Raw genomic sequence first — 12354 nt, forward strand, 5'->3', positions numbered from 1 at the left:
ACTCCCCTTTTAGAAATTTAAATAACTACAGAAAACGAATGTTGTGCATGCAGTCTTCAAACGTTTAAAATTGAAACAGTACACCATTTAATAGAAAAATAATTATAAATATTCATGCACTAACATAATTCCCCTATTTTGTCTACACTGATAATTAATACAGCTTCATAACTGTACGAAGAAGCACGAAAAAGCTTCGAGCGAAAAAGCAGCCAACATTATCTTGTGGAACTGCAGACTAGGTTCAGGTTCGTAAAAACACGCGCAAAGGTTTGAGTCAATCATGACTGTTACATGTCATAGTTAGGTTTGTGAATCAATAATAATATTTTTAATATTTCATTTCAAATTATGCTTTTGTAAGAGTTCACTATCAACTTATTTTTGCGCGCAGAGAATGTGTTACAGAAGCAACTTCTACTGTGCGCTGTATGTTGGCGGCCTTGGCAGCGCGCAGCGCACGCAACGTCATATCGGATGACGTGAGTGCATGGAGGTGCAGCGCAGAAGCTTGCGTAATGTTTACAAATGTGTCGGAGCGGTGGGTTATCGGAATACTTCTACGTGCATTGTAGGTTACAACTAGTATTTATGAAGTCGTACAGAAGTGGCACGAAGCGCAAGAGCATAGAACCAACGCATTGAAGCATTTATTCCCGCAGTCCAGTTCACATCAACCACAGGTAAAATTAAACATGAAAAAAGACGAATATATGCAAAATTGAACATATTCATTAATTCATTTACGTTAAGTGTTTTCTTGAAGAAATATTCTTTGTATACATAGTTAATTTCTGTTATTCAGTAGTCAATGTTCGATATTAAATAGGTAATAGGTGACAAATGAGGTTTTTATTTATTTGGACAGAAACGCAGACTGCGGTTTATTTCTACCGAGCAATTGAGTGCTCCGTCTTTTGACTCTTCTTTGTCACCCTGCAGGACTGTACGTGTGAAGTGCCTTAGAGATAATAAACTGTTAAGTCATATTGGTACATTTCCTTCGTAGCTTTTCGTAACTGTCAAGGTTATACGCATGATGCCGTGTATTAAGCTACTGTACCATGACTACAGATGTGTTTTGTAGTTTGTGTATATATTTCATTTTCGAAGAAGTGGAATTCACATGATTTGCCCTTGAACCTGACATTTCCATGTATTGATCACGCCTCAGGATGTGCTTTAGCTGCTGCTTTATGAAACCACTACAGAAATGGTTGAACATCGAGTTGCCAAATTCGTGTTTTTCTTTTTCACGCAATTACATAATTTATTCTTAGAATACGTGTAGGAAGCTGAATAATATGTCAGTGAAACTGCAGTAAAGTTGCATGAACACTTCACGCTAAAATTGCTTTCATTTTTGCTTAATGTCTGTTTTCGTTCCCAACAAACTATAATGGGTATTTATTTATTTATTTATTTTTATTTATTTATTCTTCGACCGTGCAGCACAATAGCGTTGGGCACATCACACATATTACAGGAATCCACATTCACCATTGCAACACGAAAGAGATCCACTGCAGATCTACGTGTTCCGTGCCGCAAGATAGGATTAAGCGAAGGTAGATCTTGGCCATGGTCTTACCATTGGAACAATCGCAGTATCCACTTAACGACCAGTGAAAAACTGTATGTAATCCATATCAGGATGACTGGACAAGGTACGAATCCCTCTCCTCCCGACTGTCAGTACAGTGAATTAATCCTGGCTCAGGGCACGCAAAACCATTAGCCGTTGGTTTAAGCAATTTAAACAGACTGAAAGTGCGTGCAAAGAAAAATACCACAGGCCGATCGCGTGTGTCAGAGGATGATGTCCGACGGATTCAAGAAAGTTTTGTGCGCAGAGACAATAAGTCTACCAATCCCCTCCCTCCATCGCCTCCCCCCATTTTTCTTTTCCTCTCCTCCCCCCTTTTTTCTTTTCCTCTCCTCCCCCCTTTTTCCTTTTCCCCGTCATCGGTCCGGGTCTCCCCCCACCCCCCCCCCCCCTCATCTGTCGCCGTGTCGCCTCTACACTCTACATTCCTGTTTTACGTGAATGTTCAGTGTTGTGCGTCCCTGTCAGTGTTGCGAACAGCCACCATACTGTCGCTAATTGTGTTTTTATCTCATGTGAACAGAAACCAAACTGTCGCCGTGTTTTTTAATTGTTCATGTCTCATTACTGTGTCCGCACCGTCAACGCCGTGTTTTTGTATTTTCAGTTCCGCAACTTTCCGCCATTTTACTGTTATTAACAAGGTCACCGTTTTATCGCCTTTTTATATTGTTTTGTTTCTCTCCCATTGTTTGTTTAACTTTTTTCTCGGCTGTAGAGCAACGTATTAAACTGCTGTCAGCCCGCTCCTCCCCAGGTGGGGGGAAATCGAAAATCAATTAAAAAAAAAAAGTCTTCCAATAGAGCCAGTCAAGAGTTTGGAATACCCCAACCAACTGTGTGGAATGTTCTGAGATTGCGTTTTCTGTACAAGTGCTACCATTGCAACCTGTGCAGGCTCTCAACCCCAATGACAAAGAGAAGCGTCTCTTATTTTGTAGTTATGTGCTAGCAAAGATGTAGGATGATATGTTTCTACAGCGTGTAATTTTTACTGATGAAGCGACATTCCACCTTAGTGGAAATGTCAACAGACATAGTGTTCGCATAAGGGGCTTGGAAAATCCACATTCACTATTGCACCACGCCGTATCCCGTACAAAGGTTTATGGGCCATTTTTCTTTAAGGAAAGAACTGTAATGGGAATCACGTACCAGGACATATTGGAACAATGGCTGTTCCCTAAAGCTATGGAAGATTCCCAGGACTTCATTTTTCAACAGGATGGAGCTCCACCTCATTGGCACTGTAATGTATGAGGCTTTTTGAATGATGCAACATTTAGCAATGTCGGGGCTGTAAGATGTGTAATGGAACACTTCCTAGAGAAAACGCTGCAGGAGCGTCTTTATTGCACCCACAGTATGCCGTAGAGTGATTGTTATCAAGAAGTGCGCGTGACAGCTGCATTATGAGGGCTCGATGAATCAGGCAAAAGTCCTCAGCAGGACTTCACACTTGGCGGGAGATTTTATTTTCGATGCATCTTTACGTGTTTACTGTGCGCTCAGAGCTGCAAAGTGCGACGCGACGTGGTAGACGTTCAAATGGTTCAAATGGCTCTGAGCACTATGGGACTTAACTTCTGAGGTCATCAGTCCCCTAGACTTAGAACTACTTAAACCTAACTAACTTAAGGACATCACACACATCCATGTCCGAAGCAGGACTCGAATCTGCGACCATAGCGGTCGCGCGGTTCCGGACTGTAGTGCCCAGAACCGCTCGGCCATTACGGCCGGCCGTTGTAGACGGGAATACTAGAATCACTCTGCAACGCATCTGCGCAAAGCTCCACCAGATTCTTACTGTGGTTTTAATTTTGTGGCCGATCAGAGAGGTAAGAAAAAAAGCCCTCATATCCCCCACCCCCCCTACCTTCTTTATTGTGTTCGTAGAAATACTTTGTACGATATATTATGCTCCTATCCTGTGGTTGTAGTTTGCTGCACCCGCAGTAGTCTCTGTTCTGAAATGTAGCTTTTAACCATAGCAATGGCAACATATTTTCCACAATGCGGATTACCAAGCGGGAGGAAGTACTTTACGCCCACGCTAATAAAAAAATTTTAAAAAACCAAGTTAGTTAATTAGTCGTTAATATTATTAAAGTGATATTTATTTGCAAGTAGGCTCCAGAATCTGAAAAATATCTTTCAGAACATTCTTAGTGATAACAAAACACTTTCAGTAACGGGTACTACCAATCAGTGGGTACTTCATGTATTTAGGAATTTAAAAATGTCATTCGTTTCGTTGACTTTAACTCAAAACATACTTTTTAAAGCAATACTGATGTCCAAGTAAAGTCCAGAGCCAGAAAATAATGACTCTGACAATTATTGGGGAAAGTGTCACCTACTACTAAGACTTAACTTTTTGCGATAAGATTAACTACGAAATGTAAAACTTGTGGAATATGATAGCAGAATTAATTATAAAAACAACTAACATTTTTTATAAAAAAATGAACAAATGTTAACTGACTAGATGTTACTGTTCTCGGGTTTAACACACACCAGCCCATGTGTTTCACAAGATTGTCATAAACTGGAGCATATTTTGTGCTTGAACGCTTCGGCTGCTTACTTTCACAATTTGTAGAGGGCGTTGTTATGGTTAACGTCAATTTAGATTCTGTTTTCACAGATAATTTAAGGTAAAAAAAAGGTTCAAATGGCTCTGAGCACTATGGTACTTAACATCTGAGGTCATCAGTCCCCTAGAACTTGCAGCTACTTAAACTTAACTAACCTAAGGACATCACACACATCCATGTCCGAGGCAGGTTTCGAATCTGCGACCGTAGCGGTCGCGCGGTTCCAGACAAGTGCCTAGAACCGCTCGGCCACAACGGCCGGCTAGGTTAAGGTAAGTTAAAATGTAAATGCAGTACTGTTTCAAACACTGGATCTAATATGAAGAGAATTTCTAAAGAAACTATGACTTCATATGAGAGAAAGTCACGTCCAGCCCAAAGCAGAGTCCTCAAGTAGATTGCCAAAAGCTCTTCAAATGAGGCTGAAAAGAAAAATAGAACAAATTACAATGAAGCAGCCCCTAAAAATGTCATCACGAAGCAGGTGCGTGATATGTCCTGCACAGGAAAACTGAGCTTCGGTGCCGTACCTGCAGTAAAATTTTATGCTTAGAACACCTTGTTCCAACGAGTAGACACTGAATGAACATCGTTTGCTCCAAATATTACATGAAAGTACACTTTAAAATTAAACTGTAAATATTTCTCTATTTTTTACAATGTGAACATTACGATCGGAAACTACAAAACTTTTCAGAATAGTATGGCAAAATCCTGCGGAAAAATCTAAACTTCCTGCAATTGATGTGTGTTGTCAGTATTAATTAACAATGTTTTCCCCAATATTCGCAACAAAAAAATAATTTTGTTTTCGAATACAATATTTTATATGTCGTTATTCCATCACTCTAATACTGTAAAATTAGTTGCCCACAGTAACGGAAGTTTGTTCTGTTAAGGGGCCATGGAAAGTGTACATACCATCAAAGCCTGACGTCCAGTTGTAAAACGTTATACTAGGTGTATAAAGACTGCTAAGTTTCCGTTCGTGAGACGACAACGGTTGTCACTTGTGAAGTTCGAACACATTGCTTTATTTCTGCAGTACAGTGTATGCTCTCGTGACTGCTACACGTATATTGAGGGATAAGGTACGTAGCGAGTCAGTTTCTACAAGTGTTCGGCATCATCAAGAAAATTTCGGAGGTTGTGTAATGGCCACCCATAACTCACAAAGGAGCTGTGGGAAGAACGCTTACCACCATAGTTTCAGGTCCTAAATCGCGAAAATTAAATTATAATAAATTACATGTAGACAATTGATCATAATTCTATATGATACAGAAATTAACTTCATTATGCCACTAAAAAAATGTGCCGGCGAAAGGGTTAATGTATGGTTTACTGAATTTTGGCACCTTGAAATGAGTTACATTTGGCGCAATTCGATATCCTGCAAACCCCCATTTCATCCAAACCAACACCCACAAAACGCTTTACTGCCTGTCGCTAGATGCGGATTCTTGACTCCTTATATGAGGGAAATCCATTTGCAGATAACTTTTCATCACTCAACAAGATACTGCAGAAAAAATTTCTTGTGATCCAAGGCTTCTGAAAGATAGCTTACTTACTTGTGACAGTCACACGCTTTCATTTGCGTTCTACCGAGTATTTCAATACAGAAACGTTTAAAAAAGTATATATTTTCATAAAGTATTTTTTCCATAATAATAATACTGCGAATACTGTTATACTCAAGAGATGTTAATAAGTCGTGTTGAATACTGTAGTAATTTCCATACTGTTCAATTTTTAACCTCATCAATTCATTAAAATGTAAATGTTGTAGCAAAAACATTATTTTAATTAAATACTAAACCTTCAAGCTTTTTAATTTGAAAACTGCTGTATCCTGCACCAAAGGTTCAGCCTAGGAGTCTATAAATACGGCACTGGATGTGACTCATTGAGGCCATAGTAAAACATTACAACAATTCGTGAAGTATACAGCCTAACAAACGAATGTGTGCTCTGACAGATAGATGCCATTCTTGTCAGATGACTAAAAATGGAGAGGTGGGATTGGTACATAGTGTTACAGTCTCTGTAGACCATCCTGGTTCCTACTGCCTGCTAGCAGGAAATCCAGCTTTGATGGTGGGCAATAGGCAGAAAGGGTTTGAAAGACATGCTCATTAGGTTTTCATAAAGTTTTCACATGAAGTGTTTGTCATGGTTTAACTCTGTTTCACAATTGTTTCCTACTGCCATTACTGTGAAACCGGTGGTCAGTTAGACAATTTTACTGCTGACAGTGATATGGAACAGGTCAGTGCGTAAGAAAACGTTGACTGGAGCCCGCGGAGGATACAGTGGCCTATGTGCAGTGACCAGTTTACGTGTGCTAAGTGAGTTCATTCGTTTGTTCAGAAGGGGAGGCCGAAGCCATTTGCCCGCTTTCGGCCTGTGGGTGAACCGCTGCGATGACCGAATCGATCACGCCTTGGGCTCTTCCTCAGACGATTATACAGAAACTATCCTGCAAAAAGACAATAAAAATCCTTTTTGCACTACTTATAGCTTTGAGTGTCAGCTTCGTGATGACGGTGCCCATCATTTCGTTAATGGTGATAGTTACTGTTATATTTGCACTTTGCACTAAATTGGAAAAAGCTTGCAACGAATATGATTTTGCGTTTGGTGCATAGTACAGAATATGTTGCTGAATATGAAATTTAGCTAACACATTGAATTTTTCTTCAGACTTTGATGGAGATCACTGTCACCAACCTCGAGAAAATTGATCTGATGTAACGTACTCATTTGCGATTATGCGCACCGGCGATAAAGCCAGAATGAAATATCCGCAACCTCCCCCATATTTCATAAATGGTTTGAGATACCAAAATCAGATTTAGACAAATGACAGCAAGCACACAGAGTATTTTGCCATATGTTTGTTTTACGAAACGTCGTTATCTTCCGCATTATGCCACAAACCACAGACTTTTTGATGAAAGACGCAATTTGTAAGAGCCATCGACAGCTGGTGGAACCTTACTTTTCCTCCCTTTCTCCCTTAATAAAATTAATAGACCAATGTTTCAGAATTCTCTTGCAATTGCATCTGCATACAATTTTTGTGATATGATCCTGTGTAAACACTGCTATGTTTTGCCATAAGAAGCTAATCTTAACATGGCGACAATAGAAATGTAAATCTTATTGAAAATTCGCCACTCATGACATTTGTCTGTAAGTTACAAATGGCTAACAAGCCAAGTGAAAATAAATAGCTGCCTTGGTTGCATTTTCGGTGGAATTCTTTTCAGATACTAAAGAAAGCAGAGATGACACTAGATCTTTCTGGATGGTCACCATGCAAGAGTGGGTGTGGAGGGACTCCACGTAATATTGGCCAAAGATGTGAGTTTTGAGAGACACTTCGATTTCCACTCAAGCTCTCAGCATTTCCCCTACAGCGCCTGCCCGCAACCCTCGCGGTTATCGCTCTCCCCATGCTTGCATTGCCGACTGCGCATTTTACGGCCACGTTATTTGTGTGCAGTATACCCTTGCTGTAGGCCTAAAGGTAAATGTCTGATGTTTCATGAAGCGAGGTAGGAAGTGCACTGATAGCATTTTGCACTCCGTCTTCAAGCAGCAAGTGGCCCAGCGGGACCATCCGACCGCCGTGTCTTCCTCAGGTGATGATGGGGATAGGAGGGGCGTGTGGTCAGAACACCGCTCTCCCGGTCATTATGATGGTTTTCCTTGACCGAAGCCGCTACTGGTCGGTCGAGTAGCTCCTCAATTGTCATCACGAGGCTGAGTGCACCTCGGAAAATAGTAACAGCGCATAGCGGCCCAGATGGTCACCCATCCAAGTGCTGGCCACACCCGACAGCGCTTAACTTTGGTTATCTGACGGGAACGGGTGTATCCACTGCGGCAAGGCCGTTGCCGATAGCATTGTGAGCCGAAAAATTTGTTTTCGAGTAAAATCTGAAGGATTTTATCTGGATGGTTGGGAGAGTTGCAATTAATGTTGTCCAATGTGAGCATTGAAAATATAGCATGAAGCTCCTGTTATAGCATGGGGGATCTGTTTGGAAGTGTTCGCAGTCCTTTCAAGTGCTTGTCAGCGGCAGAGGTCCACATTTCCGAGCACTCTAAACCGGCGGAGTTATGACAGTGCGTCAAATTGTAAGACGCGCTGCAGTAAGCTTACGTCACTTACTGGAACCGGTTGAGCTGTCACGCTATCTGTACTGGCGAGTACGTTTACGCACGCAGCGCTAGCATGCAGTAGTGTTGAAGGTTATCGTGAAAAATCCCACACAGTGACCGTCAGTTTTTTTTCCGCTGCTGACCTTTCGTAATCACTTGCAGTGTACCGGAATAGCTGCGAGAGCTCTATAAGTGACCAACTTCACGAAGTGTTGGTTACCTTAAGTATTGATCTTCCTCATCTGAGCGCGCAGGTGTTTGCTCAGGGGACTTAGAGTATACTAATGAGTCCAAGTACTGTTCCATCTTCTTCTCTCTGTACCCATCACCTTTGTTTATTTACATATGTTGTACTCTTTCTGCACCGCCCATTCTCGCGTCAACGAAAATGCTTGGGTTTCAAAGTTGGAGTACTAATGTCATTTGGTTTTGACACAACACAGTCAGGTTGCATTGGTACCAATTACACTTGCCAACAACTTCTTTCTATAACTGGCATGAAAACAGTTATTCTCAATGTTTGCGGGGTGCTGATAGCGAAAATTTTAATGAAAATGCAAGATCAGCTTTCGCTTTGAAGTTAAGAAAACTTTACTTTATTGGATTTGTAAGTGCACGCGTGTATTTACCTTGGTGTTATCCCTCGGAGGAAGCTCATTGAAGGCACAACAGCTTGACTTGCCGTTTGTAGTTTTCTGCCGCTGATTCCCTAATTAGTGTCCAACACTAATGGGCTAACATTGATGAACTCACTCTGCCTGGTACCTCACTTCCGCGTCCGAAATTTGCTGGTGGAAATGTCCTCCGTGCTCATCGGTTGCAGCACCACAGTTGTCAACAAAGGAGTCTAAGAGGGAACGTAGGAATTGCAACTTTAAGGGCATGTTGCACCCTAGTCTTCTGTAGTAGTGCAGATGATGTGCACAAGATCCTTATAGTTTTTCTGGCCTCGTTTTACCTAGAAAGTTTGTTGGCCGCTGAACAAAGGCTGCCAAACTAAGTTTCTCATGTCAGAACGCTGTTCAAATGCTGATACCAGTAGACAAAATTAAGAACAACCTTGTGAAACCGAAACGAGAAACAAAATCTGTTCATACACGTGCAGCTAAATACACTGAACTCGGTGGAGACTTTTATGAACTTTATTAGGAATGTATTGTGAAATTGTATGTACACTGTAAAACTTCCTTAACATTGAGCTTGGTTTTTCCGGTTAAATATTAATTCACGTGTCCCAAAGTATTAATAAAAGCAGATTGTCTGACATACGCATACAGTTTCAAAAATGGTTCAAATGGCTCTGAGCACTATGGGACTTAACATTTGTGGACATCAGTCCCCTAGAACTTAGAACTTGTAATACCCCACACGTCACTTATCTGGTTTTGGCGTGTGTTCACCCCAGCTAATTGACTAACAGATCAACAAAGAGTGCAAAACTGCCACAATATCGGATAGCACAAAGAAAGTAATAAAGCCCTATGCCTCCTGAATGAACTGCGGTGGCAGTGTTGACATTAATTGATTCAGAATTGATCACTTTTAATTAAAAAGGGGTGCACATTGATGTTATATGCAGCTATTGAACACCAGATACAAAAGTTGAACATAAAATTAATTAAGGAAGTGACTTGGGATTTCCACTACTTGATTGAAAACAAATGCAGTCGATTATCAAAAATTTATTTTAACTCACGACCTTCAATCATCACATTACATGACTCTCCTACCAGGCAGTGGTAATAAATTGCGTTTGTGCGGAGTAAAGCTCGATAACTCAAAAGTAATTCCTATCGACTGACCCAGGCGTAATGCGAATTGCGAGAAGAATTCTACAGTAAACGGCCCATGAAACCCTCGTGGAAACTTTGCTGACGTGATCCAACAAATTAATCAGTGGCCGGAGCAGGCGCAATATCACCTAATACAGGGTGGCGGAGCGGTGTCATGTGGACGTCGGCCGACCTCACGGTGCTGCAAGGCTGCACTCGTCTATTCACTCCTAGATATCTTGCTCAGTACATAGCTGAACCAAAACTTTCTATCTCCAAGCTCAATCGTTCCATTTGCTAAGTCCTAAACTGCAGAGATGCTCACTCTTTCTCAGGCAAACTGAGTAAAGAACGCCATGTCCGCACTCTAGGCAATCTGGGAACAGAAGACCTCTACTGAGACTTCTGCCAGTCTGCTCGTCGCCTTTGTTTCCCCTCCAGCAAAATCACTTATGCCAATTGCGGCGCAAGTCGCGTTAATTATGCATCACTTCCCAGCGCCAACCAATACCTGCTCTGGGAAGTGAACAAATTCCCACAAAATTTCCCTTCCTCTCAACTTCTTCTATCTAGCTCCCCCCAGGCCACCCATCAAGGTTAGCATCTGCACAAACACCAAGTTTTCCGGAATTCTGACTCCCAGGAGAGTACTTCAAATTCCTTGGTCCTACGTTTCCATCGGAGGCTGGCGTATTTCATGCTGTCGCTCTTCACCTGATTTACTTCAGGCTCTGTGGATCGTGAATTCAGCGTGAAGTTGCTATAGTCACGAACATACATATTTTGACCTCTGTTGAACGCTCCACCGTAGCTTGCGCGGCTATGTCGCATGTTTCACAGAAAATGGGACGACGGCCATTTATCAACAGGCGTACAAGTTCTCTGTCTGTTTCCTGGTACACCAGCATGGAGTCGGGGTCAACAACCCACTCACTGTCACTCATCTTAAGGCAGCTGGAGGCCGCGCACCGTTACCACTTTCTCAGAGCTTGAGCTGCCCTATGCTGCCTGTTGTCGCTTCCCTTAGCCGCTTCCCTGGCTGGCCACACTCAACTCTAAATGCTTCCCTGGGGTAAACTAGCGTCCAGTAAATCGACTCGTTTCCACAAAGTTTTCATGTTGTGTAAATTACTTTAAAACCATCTCCCGACATTAATTAGTCCACTACATCCATACTATACCCTCTACAAGATGCATTGTGCCTTGTCAGTCATTTTGTTCAGCCCTACTGTTCGCTCAACGTGAGTTAGTTGATCTTTAATGACTTCATGTAAGGGGCCAAGTTCCTGCCATCTTACATAGCCCCTCTCTTCCAGTAAATTTTGTAGTACAGGTGATGACTCCTATGGTGTTACCACCTGTGGTATAAAATTAATATCTCCATAACTGGTATTTTTAATCCATTCGCATGAGCAGTTACAGGCAATTGATTACCACTGCCTTCTCTCTGATGCAAACTCCCACTCATTCATAGGGTACCTGCCTTCAATGACTGGATTTACTGTTAAAGATGTGGTCATTATTTAGTCAAATTTTACTTTAATCCCTGCCGATTCCTGAGACAATTATTGGTCAGAATACTCAAAAGAAAACTACAATTATATTACAAGGACACATGTCGCAAAGGGCAAATACACATGTTTAAGCACCTCTGTGCTTGTCATTTGTATGACAAGACCCGCAACTATAACTTAAGGTCCATTCACTCTGTTATCCATCCCTACTCGACTTAATTCCCTAAAAACATACATGAACAATATTCGTGAAACATTTTGTGAATTTGATATTGGATGTTCTCATTCAATTATATGTGAACGCCCATTTGATATTTTATAAATAACGGTTTTTGTCTCACTGTCTCTGGACGTTTATATTGTGCATGGTGTAAGTGCCATTTTTACACAATTCAACAAGGTCTGGCCCAGTCCAGTGTCTGGGATTGTGTACACACATGTACTCTTTTTTTTATACATATTTATAAAACACAACCAAAATAACAAGAATCCTCGCGTATTGAGCAACCACTGTTGCGTATTTGTAACAAGGTATAAGTATGAAATCTTATTCTAACACAAACAGACGTGGCATGAGAAATATATGACGTTTTAACAAATGGCACATTTATAAAATCATAACCTTCTGATCACATAATTCATAAACAGAACAAATGAGTATGTTCATTGTGGCGCATGTTATTCATTTG

General features: G+C 41.3%; 1 protein-coding gene across 1 annotated transcript in view; it reads left to right on the plus strand.

The window, feature by feature from the left end:
- Positions 1–530: 530 nt before the first annotated feature.
- Positions 531–12354, plus strand: part of LOC126481950 (constitutive coactivator of peroxisome proliferator-activated receptor gamma-like) — a 76936-nt gene continuing 65112 nt past the window's right edge. Inside the window, exon 1 of the mRNA XM_050105909.1 lies at positions 531–683. The gene's annotated coding sequence lies outside the window, so the exon portion shown is untranslated. The remainder of the gene's footprint in view (positions 684–12354) is intronic.

This window comes from Schistocerca serialis, chromosome 5 (genome assembly GCF_023864345.2).
Source record: "Schistocerca serialis cubense isolate TAMUIC-IGC-003099 chromosome 5, iqSchSeri2.2, whole genome shotgun sequence".
In the NCBI taxonomy this organism is placed as follows: Eukaryota; Metazoa; Arthropoda; class Insecta; order Orthoptera; family Acrididae; genus Schistocerca; species Schistocerca serialis.